This window comes from Abramis brama (assembly GCF_963993115.1).
Source record: "Abramis brama genome assembly, chromosome: 6".
NCBI classification, from domain to species: domain Eukaryota; kingdom Metazoa; phylum Chordata; class Actinopteri; order Cypriniformes; family Leuciscidae; genus Abramis; species Abramis brama.
Genome location: NC_139968.1, coordinates 40,849,695 through 40,869,200, shown reverse-complemented (window position 1 = coordinate 40,869,200; position 19,506 = coordinate 40,849,695). Strand labels below are relative to the sequence as shown.

At 37.5% G+C, this 19,506-nt stretch overlaps 1 protein-coding gene and 1 long non-coding RNA gene across 5 annotated transcripts in view; one reads left to right on the top strand and one right to left on the bottom strand.

The window, feature by feature from the left end:
* The window catches only part of LOC311084241, a 529,672-nt gene that overhangs the window by 58,515 nt on the left and 451,651 nt on the right, over window positions 1-19,506 (bottom strand). The window lies entirely within an intron of this gene.
* LOC311084197 (uncharacterized protein) overlaps window positions 1-19,506 on the top strand; it is an 86,906-nt gene that overhangs the window by 40,654 nt on the left and 26,746 nt on the right. The window lies entirely within an intron of this gene.

Genomic DNA, 19,506 nt, shown 5'->3' with positions numbered 1-19,506 from the left:
CGTGACTTGGACATAGTGCCTCTAGTGGACGTTTCACCCAGAAAGTGCAGGGAAATGTACTTTCAGGTACGTATTTCAGGGTTTGCAAAAAAGTACATAGTGCCTCTAGTGGACGTTTCACCCGGAAAGTGCAGGGAAATGTACTTTCAGGTACGTATTTCAGGGTTTGCAAAAAAGTACCCAGAGTAACGTATTTCCAATGAGCCTGGGTTGTTATTTTCAGTACTGTAATACTGTAATACGTACTCCACTTGCATTTTACATACAGTAGGCTAATACAGTAAATATACTTTATAGAGAATGTAACACACAAACACACACACATATATATACAGTGTGTGTGTGTACCAGAGTTTCCGCTAGAAAACAAGTGACCGGCAGAGGTTTCGTTTTCCGGACATTTTGATGATATGCTGGTCAAAGATACTTAAGTTGAGGAAAACTGGAGGCAGGCTATGTAACTTAAAAAATTACATAATCAGGCCGAATGCAACATGTTTATTAGCCTAACTTTCAAGTAGACGAAAAAAAAAAAATCATTTTCTACTATGGTTCGTTTCATTCGGATCTATTTGCGATCCATTCCATTCTAAACAAACAACGCAGTTTATATGCTTCGTCCTTGTTTCATTATTCATTAAGATAATAATTAATAAATGCACGCATAATTATCAGCGAAACTTGATCAATGTTGCAGATATGTTTTGCTATATGCATGCACAAACAAATGCCTTTCAACTTATCTGCAAATTCAGAATAAAATGAATGTGCAGCAATTTGTACAAATAGAGAGTCTAGGTATACTATAAGTGTTGTAGCCATTAAGCTCATTTAGTTTAATATTTGTTAAAATATTTTAATGTTATTTTTTTATTTATGTTGATTATGAAAAGTGAACAGCACAATATCGAGAGACATGGAGCGGGTCAGACATGATTTTGACCACTTAATTAAGTTTGGTTTTGTAGAAAGACTTTTCTGAAGTGAATTTCGTTTTGTATAAATTGTATCTTAATTTTAATAATTTTTTTTTTATCAACCGATTGCCTGGAAATAAAGCAGACGATAGGCCTAATCATGCAGGCGCCCGCGCGGTCACTTGCATTGCTCGTGAACTGGAGCGCATTTCATCCTAATTTAACGAAACTCAGCATAGGCCTCACAGACATGAAATATATCTTAAGAAAGCTTGAAATGTCTTTTTAACAATTTAAAACTAAAAGAAATAGGCTACGCTCTGATTATGTAATCATGTGCATTTCTCTCTATAGGCGCGTTCACTAAGGAGATGGATCGTCAACTTCATCTTTACAGCTGTTGTTGCTGTTAATAAACTAAAAATAATAGGCCTATAATTTTATTAAACAATAAATTAAATAAAATTGTAATTGTACTAAAAAAGTAACAAAAAAATCCTGTTTAAGTTTTTTTATTTTTGTTATTTTTTTACCTATGCTAATTACGCATTCGGCTACTGAGTCGCTGTCCTCAGTGCCCAGTAAAGCGCTGAAACGGAGATGAAGGGGAAACCGTTCTTATTTATTTGTTGGCTTATTTTAACTGGCCCATCCAGTTTTCTGGAGGCCCACCTAAACAAAGTCCTGGTGCCGCTAGTGCTTCAGCGGTCTGATATCAAGAAATAACAGACCGCATTCCACATTGGAGTTCAACCAAGCCATGTAATAATGTTTAATAACTTTAAAACGGTAGAGCCTGTTCCTTTATAACATAGCCAAAGGTCGGTGTATTTTTGCTTTATACATTTTAGGCTTATTCTCAAATTCAGATTGTGTTAGGGGGGCGGGATTAGGCCTATTAGGCAATTTTAATCGGACAATTTGACCGGAGAGATTTAATTTTGTCGGACATTTCAACGGAATTACAACGGAAACCCTGATGTGTACATATGTATGTCATTGTGATATAAAGAATATAAATCGTATATATATATATATAAACCATATAGTTTAAATCTGAAAATACTGAACACAAAATACTGAGCATATTGTATAACATGGACTTCATTAACTGCAAAATTGTTAAGTGAATGCTTTTTACTGTAATTCTTATTTATGTAACAAACTTTATTTCCCAGGATTTAAAGATTTAGTGTAGCATTTATGATTATTGTGTGTGCTTAAGAGCAGAGTAAAGGTATGGGTATTTCATGTGCTAGACAGGAATAGGACCAGCATGCAGACAATACCATAGAATAAAGCAGTCATACTCTGACTATTTAAGTCTATTATTCTGTTATTAAAAAATGCTACAAATGACATTACAAACTCTTCGTTTTGACATAAAAATCCATTTAAAAAAAACATTCAGTCATACATTTTACTTAATATTTATCTTGTGGAATAACTTCCAAAGATGCATGCAGAACCCATACAAATCTGTAAGACATTTAAAGCACTGGAAATATTTTACAAAAGCAAATGTATACTATAGCGAACATTGCTCCTTTCAAAAATTGTTAATGCATTGAGCCCTTAATGTACAGGAATAAATGACCCAAGACTTACTGAAACTTCTTACAAGTATATCAAGGAGTGGACATGGCTAATGAGCAGATGAGTGTCCCTCTGCTGCCACCTATTGACTTTAGTGGTCATTTACTGTCATTTTTGTTTTAAGTGTTTGTTTTTCCTGCAGGTGAAAACAAGATGCATTAAGCCTTTTACTTTATTTATCAGGGCTGTCAATTGTTTTGCCTGAGTTGGGTGATATATTTGTATGCTCTTAACATAGTAGCAAAAAAAATTTGCAGTATGACTAGGTTACATTTAATAGAGTGCTAGGCTTTATAAAAACTGTAGTGTAGCTCTATTAAATAGTATATTTATGTTAAACTATTTTAAATTGAATGATTAATGACCTGTTCAGAATAAGTATAGCAGTAACCAGCAATCAGAAGTATGATAATTAATTTTAGTTTAAAATCCATACGTTTTAAAGTGGTTTCAGATGGTTAATTAATAGCCTACTAAATGCAGCATCTATGAATGAACTTGAGGCATGCAGACCGGCTGCTGCAGGGCTTTAACAAATCTTAAACAAACAAATATATGAACCACTTTTTCTGAATTTTACTAGCCCATTTTATTTGTCTCTCATCGTATACATGACAATATACTTTTATCTATCATTGGGATACAAAATGCATACTTAACAGACATTCATCATTATATAAATAAATAAATCCAATGTAGCCCTTAGTAAACTGCCAAAATAAGATTATCTATAATGTCTATAACAGTAGCCTAAATGTAGCCTATGAGAAAATAAGGAAAATAAGGCGGGCAGACGTGCAGACGTGCAGACCTTAAGACGTGCAGACGTACAGACGTACAGACGTTAAGACGTGCAGACGTACAGACGTACAGACGTTAAGACGTGCAGACGGGCAGACGTTAAGACGGGCAGACGTGCAGACGTATGGCGTTCCGATCGGCTCTTTAATATGACTTTGCTACATGCACTCGTCTCAATGAACGTGACGTCTGCGTTTGCCGAACGTGACGTCTGCGTCTGCCGAACGTCTCGTCTGCGTCTGCCACATCACTCGTTCGTGTGCCGAACGTGACGTCTGCGTCTGCCGAACGTCTCGTCTGCGTCTGCCACATCACTAGTTCGTGTGCCGAACGTGACGTCTGCGTCTGCCATAGTCTGCTGCAAGGGCGGTTTCCAGCACATTCCACACACTCATTCTTTATTATTTTTTCCCACTGATCTTCAGTTGTATTTTATTAGCAATTAAGTGATTTTACCTTGCTTATGTATAGCTTTTATTCCAAATAGTAAATATGAATTTACACAAATGTTCATGTTAAAATATTTGTTTGCCATTGTTTCTTGTCAACATATCCTGATATTCATTCATGTGCTGTAACTAAAAGAGATAATCGATCAGTTCATGTCCTGCTTGGACAGTATAGAGTCATAAAACGGTGTGTATATTTATTATTTGAATTTCTTAAACATTTCCAAAACTGTAAAAGGTTAGGTTATATTAAAATAAAACATTCATTAATTATTTCATGATAAAAATTAGCCTACTGAACTCATTTATAGTTAGGTATAAACGCAAATAATAATAATTCATTATTAATATCAGGCTAGTCTAGGCTACATATTTAGAAGACGCTTTTATCCTAAATGGGAACAAAGCAATTCGTCAGTCATAATATAAGATTATCACATATAAACACAAGATTTTTACGCATATCCAAGTGTTTGTGCGAAGTGTGGAGCGCGCTTGCTGCATGCCACGGAGGCACGGGCGCGAACACTTTCCTATCAACAGTGGGAACAACTTAAAATAGCCTGTAATAGCTGTAAACTCACAATAACAAGAAAACATTGTGCTTTTGTACAATAAAAGAAAACAATCAGCCGCATGATCTCCGTGAACTGGAGCGCGCCTCAAAAATGAACTGAAACAGTGTAGGCCCTACTGTCTCACAGTCAGACTTGAGGAATATACATAGCTTGAAATGGCTACTTTTAAATGAAAAAGTTCAAATCGAAAGTGTCTGATTATGTAATCCGTAAAGGTTAATTTCTCTCTAAGGCGAAACACACTTTAAACAATTAAAATGCCTCTTTATTTTTTCAGACACATTTATTATAATTAGCCTACTTTTGCTGGTGCTTTGCAGCAAGATTTATGCGTGCGCTTGAGCTATAGCCTACCATGCATGCACCCAGTATTTAATTAATATAAACGTGCGATTAGTCGACTAATTGCTTAAATAAATTACTACTAGTTGACTACAAAAATCTTTAGTCTATGGCAACTCAAATCAATACATTTATTTGACATTTTTTACTTATTATTTATTGGATAGTAATTATCCAGTTATTTACATTACATTAGTTGAGTTAACATATATAGCCTAATTAGTAAATGAACGATAAAAAGAGATTAAATTAATATGCTAACCATGTATTTCTGCATTGCTTGTTCCTACACGAAAAGGACTGTTTTAAAGGTGGCAATCCTTTATACGTGAAGATTATACTGTATCTTGAAGATTGTTGTATTGTATCTTCTGTTATAAAGATAAAGATTGACATTTCGTTAATTAAAAATAATAAGCACATAATATTGAAAAAAAAAAGTTATGTTCTGTTATGTGTTTTGACTACTTTTTGTATTTTGTATAATTTTATCTCTAGATAACGAAGTATGAGTATGAATATGAATATGAATATATATATATATATATAACTTTTTTAAAGGGCCTAATTTTTCCTGGACCTGCTACAATTGAGAATCACTTTAAGCATGCACGCTAAGACAATTTGAAGTATTCCACTTAATACACAATAAAACATATACAATAATGAACAACGTACCGCTTGCTGTTCTAGTGAGGACGGGCCGAAAAAAAATATTCCTCCAATTTATACCCACCCCACCACATACACCACAATTCTCTCTCTACACAACTTTAATAGTTGTGAATGCATTGCTGTACTATTTACTACATCTCACAATCCATAGTATATTGTTCATACAATTGTTATTTCCCTGTCGACTGGTAATATAACGGATTGCACTTTATGGACTTTTTATTGCACTTATATTGTAGGATTCTCTGATGTTATTTCGTTGTTATTTATAACAATGACAAAAAATAAAGAAAAAATAAAGAACAAACAATATTTACAAGACGCTTTTATCGAAAAAAGGAACAAAGCAATTCGTCATATGTCAGTCATAATACAGGTTAGACAATAATAATACAGGGTTTTATTTGATTATCACAAATAAACACAAGATTTTGACGCATATCCAATGGTTTGTGCGGAGTGGAGCGCGCACTGCGTGGCACGGAGGCGCAGGCGCGAACACTTGTATTTTCCTATCAACAGTGGAAACAACTTAAAATGCTCATAATATATGGTCATATAGAAAATAATAATACATAATTCGCAACTACTTTTATTTGAGTAAACTCACAATAACAAGAAAACGTTTTGATTTCGTAAAATAAAAGAAAACAATCAGGCGCGCTTTCATGATCTCCGTGAACTGGAGCGCATCTCATAAATGAACTGAAACAAAATAAAGCTTGAAATGTCCAATTTTAAACGAACAAATTCGAATCGAAAGCAAATACTGTCTGATAATCCGCATGAACGGTGCATTTCTATCTAAAGGCGCATCCGCTTTACAGCGGAGATGGAGATGTTTGCAGCCGCGACACTGATTTAGAAAATACTAGTTTATTAGTAAAAACAATTAAAATGCCTCGTTATTTTTTCAGACACATTTATTATCATTAGCCTATAAACCACCTATAAATCAGCTCTCTGTATGGTTCCAGAGATGGCTCTTCTCATTCAGCATGCGGGAAAATAATTTGGCCTTAGAAAACCAGTAAAATCTAAAAATAAAAATAAATAAAAAATCCATATTAATTTGTGAATATTTTAAATGTTTAATAAAGGGGCAAAACGTCATAAACAAAAAGTCAAATAATAGTTTACAAACTATTTTTAAAAAAAAGTTTACAGTCGTTTTTTTTTCACCACAGGTGACTTATATATAAAAAATAGTAGCCTATTTTTCAATTCTATTCTTCTATTTAAAGGATCTAAACAGTGGTTGCGCGTTTTCTAGTTTACCAAAGTGCTGTAGCCTAGGCCTTTTAAAACTATAAAAAATTAAAAACACAATAACAACCCCAACAATAAGCTATAAAAATGCAATAGCCTATATCAAGTTTGTTTCTTCATATTTCTATCTTTGTGGGGGCATTTGGCCCTCAAAATGTGGGTTAAACAACACACACACAAACACACACATAATATCCTATATATAAATCACAGACGCAGACGTCACGTTATAAGACAGACGCAAGTGTCACGTTCATTGAGATGAGTGCATGTTGCACAGTCATATTAAAGAACCGATCGCAACCGCTGGCACACTGCACTGAGCTGTGTTGAGTAGAGTGTTACATACGTGTTAAATACGTGTTAGAGAAAAAAATAATTAATAACTTCACTGCCACACGTGCATGACGCGTGACGTCTGACTCGACACTTAACTGCCACGCGTGATTTACGTGACGTCAGCGTGACGTCTGCGTGACGTCTGCGTCTTAAAATGAATGGAATAAATAGCAAAAAAATAAAAAAAAATAAGACGTTGAGTGAGACGTTCATTGAGACGAGTGCATGTAGCAAAGTCATATTAAAGAGCCGATCGGAACGCCATACAGACGTAATCCACACGTTAAATTCTAACGTGACGCCGCCGTCACGTCTGTAAAGATCAACAGCTACACGTTATTGACGTGTCTACGTGACGTGATATTTGCGTGTACGTCTCCATATAAAACAAATGGAGACGTACACGCACGTATACACGTGTGTTATCTGTCGTGCTAGTCAGTCTCGTCGCCGAACGGAACATTTCGAGCGCCATACTGCTCACCATACGCACTGCTCCTGCTCTGCTCACGCTCTGCTATCGCGTGCAGTGTGAAACCGGCGTAAGAGTATCCGACGTTGGATCACTAATAGGCTTGAGACGCGTCTGCTCAACAGTCCGCGTTGTAACTATGAGGTGAGGAAAAATAGAAAATGTTCGTTGTAAGTGAGTTTAAAGAGAAATCAAGAATTATAAATCAATCGATGGAGCTCCAAAGACAACAACGCGTTCAGACGCGACGCATGCGCATTCGAAAACTAATATTGAGAATATTACATTCGAAAGTGCGTTTACCTTGGGAACTTCTGCATGGCGCGGGTTACTGACGTCATCACCACCGCGACCTAGATGGTTTGGATCAGTCATCAAAATAAACAATACAAAAAAACAAATTACAATTAATATTTTAAAGATAAAAATGTCTAGCGTTTTTTTATCCTTTATTTCCTTTGCATTCTATGAAAAGACGTTGTTACAATTAGAATGCATAACACATCAAACAAGGGAAATTATTATAAAATAACTATTATTTACTTTACCAAACAAAACCGTGAAAATCAAGAAGATAATTAGAAGGAACTCATGTTTAGCTGTGTTGATGTTGTAAATTGTATGTATGTAGGCCTATTATATGCATTAAAGTGTTAGCTATCATGAAATCAGTAACACTTTACAATAAGGTTTCATTTAAATGTGTTAAGGAAACTCCACCTACCACTTCACCTCGGCCAAATGCTTCTGCAAAAAAAATATATATATATATATATAATTATTATTGTTGTGTTGTGTATAAGTGTATTGTTATCTATTATAATATTTATAATAATAATTATTATTATTTTCAATTATAAGAGAAGGGCACAATACATTTTGAGACAAAGAGACAAGGGCTTGAGCTTGATAAAGACAAATATATATATATGTTTGATAAAACATTTACCACATAATTACAAAAAATAGATGAGTAAAAACTGTTTAATTACCTTCTCTTAAGTGACATTAACCAATTTAGCAAACATACACCATTTTATCAACAACATATTTATTCAGCTTTCAGTTGTCATTTTTTTAACAATTAATTATTTTTAACCGTCAATTAAATTTCTGTCATCAAAGGCTTGTGTTCAAAGTCAAACTCATTCATATAGTAGTAGTAGTGTAAGTGTACACAAGTGTTGTGGAATTTCATATATGAAATTACAACTACAAATTCCACATTCACTAAGTTTTTAGATGTGCATTAAATGAAAAATAGGTGTAAAAAATAAATAAAAAATAAATTCATGTGAACAAAGTAACATTTCATTTTCCAAGAAACTGTTGATTTGATTATTTTATTTTAGTTTTTCAATCATTATTAGTCATTGGAGGTCTTCAATTTTCTTGAAACAGCAATTCAGAATATGTTAAGATACCACAGCTTCACTTACAAACAAGAACAATTTTGAAAAGTAATTTTGATCAAAGAAAATTAAGATGATCCTAACTGTTGCCTCCACATTGCGTTGCAATCTGAAAATCTTTTTCACGTCAGGGTCGCAGAATAAACACGTGCCACATGTTTTGTGCTTTTTCAGGATTCTTTGATGAATAAAAAGATAGCATTTATTTAACATACAAATATTTTGTAACAGCATTACTGTTTTTTTTTTTTGTTGTTGTTGTTGTTTTTTTCTGTATTTTGATCAAATAAATGCAGGCTTGCAATAGGCAAAGGGTCAATCCAGGGTCAGTAAAGAGGAAACAAGGAAACCGCTCAGAAATGTTAGCCAGGGCAGAACAAGACTTCACAATAAAGCAGTGGAGAAGTGCTGTATAAATAGTCCAGGTGATAAGGAGCAGGTGTGCAGATAATCAGTCCGGGTACGGGATCATGGGAAATGGAGTTTAAATGGATAATGTCAATATTCGGGAGAGGGAGCCCTCTGGTGGCGAGTAGGAGGAACCACAGAGGCTTGACTCATGACAGTCACACAAGCAAGATGTATGACATTTCATGTTAATGATCCTAAGGTGAAGATCAAATCCGTCAAGACTTACTGCCCCCATCACTGTCTTTCAGTGTATATAAAAGGAAGTTGGCTTGCTTGTTTAACATGTTAATTGTTGTTTACATGATGTCAACATGAAACAAGCCCTTCATGCTCTCCCAGTGCAAGTGTGTGAGGAGGACCCACAGTCCTGTTGATTTTGTCATCGTGGACAATGAAAACACTAAGGACCTGTCAGCACTGCAGTTGTGAAGGAATATAATATCCATGTGTGTTTGACATGTTCAGAAATAATGTCAACAGACAAAAAAAGGCTGAATAAAAAAATAATTTGCATAGCCAAAGTTGTGTTGTTGTTTTTTCAACTTCAGCATGATTATTTAAAGGAACTGTATGTAGGATTGTGGCCAAAACTGGTACTGCAATCACTTTCAAAATACTATAGAGCAGTGTACCCCCCCCCCCCCTCCCCTTCCCCTAATGTTGTACATAGTGTTAAAGGTCGAAGAACCTTGGTCAACAATTTTTTTTCATGGTGCTATATAAATAAAATTGAGTTAAGTATTTGTGCAGGCTTTACCTTTTTATTTCTATGTTGTAATTAACAATTCATTTAATTTTACCTGTGAAGCAGATTTGTTACAGCATTAACTAAAGTTTGACAGCAAGTTATCATCATCTCATGCGCTACATCAAGCAACTCGCATAATATTAATGCACAGCTTAAACTAACTCTACATTGTGTGCATAATAGTTAAATTCTTAGGTAATTATTCCCTCATAGCAAAAATAAATCTCTCAATGTGTTACGTCTTCCCCTTTAAGTCTAGGGGTAAATAGGGAATGACGAACAATAAATGCATGGAGAGATCTTGAGGATCTTCAACTCTCCATCCCCAGAGTCACAAACAACCAAACACTAGGCTTTCAAAAAAAGATGACATGTCTGACTTTAATTTTTATTTCAAGCAGGGGTTCAAAAGTAACCAGGGATAATAAATAAAACATTACGGATAAACCCAATATACAAACAAAAACATTACCTCGGGAGGAGGACCAAAACAGAAATACCTCTAACTTAAGGGGATAACATTATCTCAACTATATACATAAAATAAGGACAAATAAAAACAACATATACCTTCTTCCCTCACTCCCTAACTATACATCAAACAGGAGAAAAAATATAGCTATCCTCAACCCCCTCAACATTTAACTTATCAACAACTCAATGTTATCTCTCTCTCTCTCTCTCTCTCTCTCTCTCTCTCTCTCTCTCACACACACACACACACACACACACACACACAGATCGATGAACAGGTGGTAATCTGTCAAGCAAACACAAGAAGAAAGAAAGACAGAGGCTGAATCTGAAATCGGCCCCTAAACCCTCATTCACTTTTCCCTACGTTACTCCACTAATACTGTTCACTTGAAGGAGTGAAGAAAAACGAGTGAGCGAATTCAGACAGCCGTTGAGCGTACATCGGTTGTACACTCGTTATTGCAGTGCAATGTGGGATTGAATAAGTTCACTCAATAACGTCCACTATAGTTTTGGACACAACTACAAATGGCCGACCCCTAAAATAACGCGCTATTTTAGGGTATAGGCAGTGACTTGTTGTCTTGCTGCCCTATCAGGCAGAGACTTTGCAGACAGCGTTTACGCACAAAGGTTCCTCACAAAACTGATTTCAGTCAGACTTCTGAGGCAGCGTGACGGTTTAATGATCTACAGCAAAATAGAGCGAGCTTTAGTGAAAAGTAAATATTTAATGACTACAATAGTAATTGCTTGCTAGAAATGACATCATAAGTGGAAAACATTGATCAAAAATGTACATTTACACACAAACTGACGACCAGCCGAAAGAGGGAGACGCCATGTTCAGACGCCATGTTTATTTTCTAGCTCAACTGTCACAGAATGGAAGGCACAGGATTGTGGGATATCAAAGGCAGTGGAGGATGTATAATCCGTGTATCATTCGTTCAGTCGTTTTTTTATTTAATATTGAAAGTAGAAAAATGAGAAATTCCCAAAAAACGAAAAACAAGAATTCAGCTTTAGTTTTCGTTTTTCGTTCTGAGGTAGCAAAATTAATAAACAGCTTGATATTCGATTTCTACACATGGGCGGGAATGAAACGCCCCTTTCCTCTGATTTGTCAGCCGAAGATCAAACTGTCCCGTCATCAGTTCTTCCTCAGTTCTGCACTGCAGAATAAGAGTCCTGAAGAGTCCTTGTGCTGATTCTTAACGCTTTTATTGCAACTTTTTAATATTTTTTCCATCAACCAGACTAACGAATGGCTCGACACAATCCGTACTGGGGAATAGACTAGACAGGGCTTTCTTCTTTGTAGACCAGAGTTCTCAAGTGCCAGGGGTTTGCTATTTTCCGAACTGTAAAGTCACGTTTTTTTTATTTATTTTATCATGAACCACGCTGTGTTTTATTCCTAAGTGACTATATAATGCATTTTACTTAAAATAATCTAAATGTTGACTTTCAAAAGTAGGCGCGTCAGAAGGCTATTCACTCTATTTTGGTCCATTTTTGGTGTGCGCCAGAAAGATGTTCAAGGAGTCTGAGACGCAGCGCATCGTGTTGTTTTCTTTATTTTTTAAAGGTCATTTGTAGTCATGTTGAATGTACACAAATAAAAATATAAATTTTACTGCTTCGAATGACAGAGTATTAAAAGACAGAATATTAAGTTATTTCCCCTGCTGAGCAACAAATCCAAGTGATGGCGCTGGCGCATTGCTCGCTCACACAACATCTAGGCTATTATCAGTTCACTTCTGGCATTGCTAACTTGACATCGCAGCCTATTCATTATTAAAATAAAACACAGTCAACCAAATATATAAAAATTATTCTGCTTAATTTAATTGGTCTTTTGTACAATATAAAGGCTGTGCTGCACAGTCCTACTTGCTGTTATTCCAAACTCATTTCCCTTGCTGTGAAGATGATGATTTAGCCTATACGTGTATAGTGGGACTCGACTGAAGTACGAAGCCTTCTTTACATTACTAGTTAGCATCCAAATGTTACATTGCAAATATGGAAACCTTGGACCGAATGAGAGATGCGCGAAACCAATGTCCGTACAGTTTCAGTTTCAATAAAGGACATAATAGGCTATTATTATAAGTTATTAGGTTAGGCTATATTTTTATTATACGGGCTACTTATTTTTCATTCTTGTTGTTTTCTGAATACCATTCATTTAAGGATTTGACAGGCTACAGTAAGGGGAAGTAAAATACGCATAGACATATGTTATTAATAGTGTTTATAATGTTAATGTTGTATTTTATTTACGGTCTTTTACACTATTTCTGAATAGGCTAATAATACAATGCGTTTGTTTCCCTCTCAACATGACCGTGCGCTGGGGCTTATTCAGATACAGCACTAGCCTATAGTACCTTATTGCTTTTTATAAAACTCAAAGCACATCTTTGAGATATAAATTAATACATTTCAGAAGAGTATGTATTTTAATATCTCTGTTGTTCTCTGTTCTCCGGTTGTTAGATAGTCAGTCTGAATGACAGTTCATGCGTTTACGTTAAAATAGGCCTATTATATAGTCAATGCATTATTCTTTTCTTTGTGTATTAGTGTTAAAAATATTTAATTTACAACTAATTATATTGATTTATATCTTCATTTATTATTAAAAAAATAAAATAATTACTGGGTGAGGCGACCATGGTAGCCGTCACAGCCGTCATTTACCCTGCATACCCAGCTGATGCAAAGCGTAGGTGAATTTATATCTACACAGAAGAAAGCCCTGTCTAGTCTATTCCCCAGTACGGGTTGTGTCGAACCATTCGTTAGTCTGGTTGTTTGATGAAAAAAAGATTAAATGTAGCCTAGTTGCAATAAACGCGTTAAGAATCTGCACAACGGAGGACTCTTATTCTGCAGTGCAGAACTGAGGAAAATCTTCGGCTGACAAATCAGAGGAAAGGGGCGTTTCATTCCCGCCCATGTGTAGAAATCGAATATTCAAGCTGTTTATTATTTTTTCTACCTCAGAACGAAAAACGAAAAATCAAGCTGAATTCTTGTTTTTCGTTTTTTTTGGAAAAAATGAAAAATCGAAAAAGGAACTGTTTTCTCATTTTTATACTTTCAATATTAAATAAAAAACGACTGAACGAATGATACACGGATTATGTATCTATGCTGCTTTCTATAATCGATCAGATGAAGGAATATCAGGAGACCGGAAGTGAAACTAACATTCGATTCAATTCAATTCAAAACACTTTATTTGTCCCAAGCGGCAAATAACGAGACCATGTAGAGTCACGAAAACACTACATAAAAACATCATACATTAAATAAATAGCACATTGTGCACGGAATACATATTAATAATAATCTGCTACAATCGGATATCTAAAAAAACAGTCCATACCATGTATAAGAATGAATAAATACGTAAATATATATGTATATAACTGTGTGCAAAAAAATAAAAAAATAAAAATAGAAGATATGGCATGGTAAACCAGGGGTCCAGAGATGGTTGAGGATTTAAAAGCTGCACCGATTTTGGAATAAAGGTTTCCTTCCTCCTTTGTGTCCTAACATGCCTTGATGCCTTATACACTCCTTATATAAATATAACAGAAACATTTTGAATACATCCTTGGACCTAACAATGAGTAAAACTGGCTGTGTCTATATTAAGTTAGACTACACAACATTATAATAGCTATTATTTTCTAATAAAGAATACATTTTTAGATTAAAGCAGCAGTGGCTGGGACAGACTTTAAGTAGGCTAGCCTGTCAGCGGCGCTTAAAAAGATGCAACGTAATCTTGTTCCCATGAAATAAGCCTGTTCCCGAGCAGGTTTGTGCTTACGAACCTGAATCGAACATTCCTGGATCATGTAAAATCGTCAGCAATGAAATCTGAGTAATCCACGTTTGAAGAACGGACCACTGGACTTCAAGTGATGCAGCCTCTGAATTGGGACACGTGTTATAGTGTAACTTTTACTGCTGCAATAAAACTAACAGATAAATAAGACTGAATAAAACATAGTGAAATGTGTCTAGAATAATAACACTCGCTGTTTATCCTTCTGTTTCATGTCAGAGATGTAAATATTGTTCATCCTGAACATCTAACTGTGGTGTGGACATAAGCAAACGCGTGAGGAGGATGTGTTTCCATGCAAATGTGTTCATGTTTTATAAACAAATATTACACTGCAAGAGTATGAAACTAAACAAAATAAGAATATTCACAAAGCAATGAATTGTAAAACATATATATATATGCCATCCAGGAACTGATTTTGAGACCACTGATAAGACACGTTTATTCTGAAACAGCAGAAGAAGATGATGATATTATTTCAGTGAGATAATGAGAGTCCAACAACTTTTACTAACATTAGAAATGGACTTCAGGGGAATGAAAGCATGATATGAGCACATTCATGTCTTCCTCTCGTCTCTGTTGTGAATGTCTGCTGTGATCTCCTCTCCGCTCTCAGAAGAGAAATATGAAGAAACCCCATGAGTATGAAGAAACCCCATGAGAGCAATAACAAAATTCTCCCTCCTTTTCCAAAGAAACCCAAAAGAAAAAAAAAGAAAACCAATGTTAATATGCAAATCAAGGGAAGAAGGTGGATAAATACACAAATATAGAGAAAGTAAATAGAGGAAGTACATTTTTTTGAGTCATAAACAAATGATGTGATGAGCTGAATGAGGGATGAGAGCAGATATAATAATAGCGTAGTGTAAATCTGCAGACAGAAACATCAGACTCAGGACAGAAACACACGACCTCTAAAGTAAGAACATGTTCATTCTTCAAACACAATTACACTTTCAGATGTTAATATTGTCTCAATGATTGTGAACTGTGTTTTGCTGCTATTGTTTTTTTGTTTTTTTTACATGATCATGTTTTACTTCAAAATGAATGTGTGAGAATTTGTGCTTCCTCAGAAATGGACCAAACTCTATATTTGATTCTTCTTCTCATTGGTGAGTGTGTTTGTTGTATTATTTATGGTTTATAGTTTCATCAGGTTTGACCCTGTTATGAAAAGCATTAAATCAAACGCTCTCTTTCACAGCTCTCTGCTCCGTATCTGAATGTGTTCAGCGTCAGTATCACTTTATAAACGTGAACAAGACCTGGACTGAAGCTCAGAGATTCTGCAGAGAGAATTACACAGATCTGGCCACCGTTGACAACATGAACGACATGAACGAGCTGAAGAAGAGTGTGAATGATAGAGGTGTTAAGTATGTCTGGATTGGGCTACAGAGGACGAGTGTTGATAAATGGCAGTGGTCTTCAGGTGAACCTGCGCTCTATCTGAACTGGGCTGATGGACAGCCTGAAGGCAGAGATGAGTGTGTTATGATGATGAATGGAAAATGGGAGGATGTGCCATGTAGTGATAATCGTCATTTTATCTGCAACAACAGTGAGTGCAGCTACTTAAAATTAATCATTTTTATATTCACCATGTACAAATTTGTATTGCACTACTAAATGCTACTACTTTTTAATGTGGTTGTAGACAAGGGAGAGTGTGGATGTATTTCAGATTATAATTTTTTTGTATAGAAACAAACTGATATTTAGGCCTGTCACGATAACTACGTTTTGTTGGGCAATATATTGTCCCAGAAATAATTGCGATAAACAATATTATTTTCATTTTAAGACCAGTTTATGCCATTGAATAGATAATTATAATATAACAGCATAATAATGCAAGTGGGCCTATACACTTGCAAATGACAATGAAGTTTTAATTCCTAAGAATATTTCACGAGTTCACATCTACATATAATTAGTACAATAAGTTTATGCGTATTTGGCGTGCTGTCCGGGGGGAGGGCTCCGAGCTCGGAGTTAGGCCCGAACCCAGAGTACTCCCCCCAGTTGGTAAGTGTAGATGGAACTGTAAGTGAGGAGATGGGGTGGAGGAGGGATGCTGACAAACTTTCAATGAACAGAGATAGGTCTGCTGTGAATTTATACTCTGTCATTGAGTTGATTACTGATTAATCTCCAGCTGTGCATAATTTGGTTAATTATCTGAACCTGCTCCTCCCGAACTTTGTTAATAAAACATCATTTAGATAATGGAAATGCTGTCCAAAAATGAATTATCCTACATACAAAAATAAATAAATAAATAAATAAATATTAAAAGCTAAATATTTTCTAGCAAAAATTGCACAAATAGAAGTAGAAAAAACAGACACTTGCAAATGCACAAGGGTATGGAGTTTTTCCTTCTACAGATTTTCCCCTGACACACTGCACACTCTTGCTGAAAAACATAAACCCTACTTAGCAGTCAGAACTGGCCATATCTGCTGATTTAACTATTTTTCTAGAGACTTTTTTAAAAGTTGAACTTTTTTTTTACCTTAGCATTGCATAATTATTCATGAGATGCTGCAAAAAAACATGTCTGTTTACATAGAAAAACAGCAAAACAAACAAACAAAAAAACACTCCGGTTACTAAAGTAACCTTGGTTCCCTGAGATAACGTGAATGAACATTGCATAATTGTCTGATACTTATGGGGAAAACTCTGTTTTTCTCCAAAGCCTGATTGGATCACGTCTGAGCAGGTGTGTTTTGCTCACAGTAGCACGACAAGCTAGGCAATGCTCGTTCCCGTTTTTTCAGGGAACTATGGTTACGTTAGTAACGGGAACTCTCCCTTTCAAATACGGTTCAATCGCATTGCTACAGTTTCTGACACTTATGGGGAATGCCACCAGCAATTCAATAGCGCTGTGCTAATAGTGCAGAACGGAAGCCATCCTGTGAGGCCGTACCCGGGGGGGCGCTTGATGACTAATGTAGGCTACCCGGGAACGGGTTAGGTTGGGGACTGGCTAAGCAGACAAAATCCGTGCTTGATGGCTAAGTTATAGAAGGTGGATGGCGAGGACCGGCCACTGCACAGATATCAGCAATGGACACTCCGCTAGACCAAGCCCAAGAGAAGGCCATTCCCCTGGTGGAGTGGGCCCTCACTCCAATAGGGCACTGCAAGTATGAGGACTCATAAGCTAGCACTATTGTGTCCACTATTCAGTGGGATAATCTCTGCTTCGTAACTGGCAGCCCCTTTGAGCAGCCTTCAAAGCATTAAAACAGCTGTTGTGACTGTCTAAACTGGCTAGAGCGTTCAATGTACACCCTAAGGGCCTGAACCTGGCAAAGTTGGTGTGGCTTCTGGTCATCTTCAGCAGAGGGGAGAGCAGAGAGTGAAATGACTTGTGCCCTAAAGGGTGTGGAAAGCACCTTAGGCACATAGTCTCGTCTGGACCTGAGAATGACTTTGCTGCTTTTGGTTCCAAACTCAAGGCAGGAAGCGTCCACTGAAAGAGCCTGCATCACCAACTCTCTTGACCAATGCTAGAGCCAGCAGAAGGGCAGTCTTTAGCGAGAGAGGGCAAAGGTCGGCTGTCGTGAGAGTCTCAAACGTAAAGTGCCGCGAAGTGCCCTCAGGACAATGGACAGGTCCTAGGATGGAACCATGTTAGGGCAAGGCTGGTTTACCCTCCTGGCTCTGTCCAGGAGCCAAAGGCCAACCTGCCGTCGCATAGGGCATCCCAACCTGTCTTGGAGGCGTCCGTCACAACTACTTTCCTTCTGGAAACCGAGCCCAGTTCTACTCCCAATTGATACAGATGGGGTGATTTCCAGGGGACCAACGCTTTGACGGGACCTATATGTGTATGTATATTCACCGCATATGTAAAATACCCAAGATAACTACTCAGGAGGCTGCTGCCATGAGGCCCAGTAGCTTCTGAAACATTTTCAGGTGGAGGTTGTCCCCATATTGGAGGATGCATCTGGTCTGCCTGTGAATTGGAGCGAGTAACCCCTTTTGATTTTTCCTAAAACCCATTTGGCTTCCCAAGCCTGGCTCTGGGTGGCGAGGGGTTGAAGAGACGCAGATGGCAGCCCAGCGGGGGCCTGACACTTGTGGTAGGATAATGTGGAGGAGAAATGCTTCTCCGCCCGGAACTGAAAAGGGGGTTGGGAGGTGAACACATAGACAGTTTAAGGGCGGTCCGGCCTTGGCGGGACTCAGCCTCCTCCTCCTTGTGCCTGAGACATCAGGGCTGCTTGGGAGGCTCAGGGTCCAGCACCAGCTTAGTGCGGAGTCCCTGATGCTTGGGAAATGAGTAGCATTTCGCTGGACTTTTTCTGGGGCTGAACGGGTACGGGAGCCAGGGAGCAGAGTAACACGCTCGTTTCGGCAGAGAGTGGCGAATCGCTTGTGATGTCTTCTGTTCCGCTCCGAAGCACTCAGCGAAGCCATCCACTGCGAAACCAACTAAGCCAGAGTGAGAGACGGGAGTCCAGGAGGGCTGTCTTGTCAGCATCCTTGTTCTCAGTTAAGTTTAACCAAAGGTGGTGCTGTGGGATCACCAAATTGGCGATGGCAGGACTGATCACTTGGGCCGTAGACTTAGTGTCACACAGGGCAAGGTCGGTCCTTGAAGGCCGCTGGGTCAGGACCACTCTCGTCCGTGATGCAGAGAAGTTTGGCCAGGTAAACTTGGACTGCCATCACACATGTCGCTCTGCACAGCTTGGACGGGTTGGCAGCTATAGTCTTCCAGTCCACCCGCAGGCAGAGATGCGCAGCAACCGTCTAATGGGGTAGATTAGTGTGGCCCTTTTCCTCCACGCTGAAGCTGAAGAGGGATAATGGATGTGTGCTGAATAGGGGCACGCCATGATTTTGTCTTCTGGAACCGATCAGACCAAGCCCAACTCGTTAACGGTCTTGGTAAGGACACGGATGAGCTCTGAGTCCTGCCGAGGCCTGGCTGAGTCTGTCTCTTAGGCGGCGGGTCGGTGGAGTCATCGCCGGAGTTCACTCAGTCCTCTACTGCAGAAGCATCCAGTGTCATCAAATTCCTCCTCGGAGCCAGCAAATGAAAACGCAGCTCCGCTGTTTCTACCGTCTCGGCTCGAGAGGAAAGCAATCTTCAAGAAAGCGATCAGTA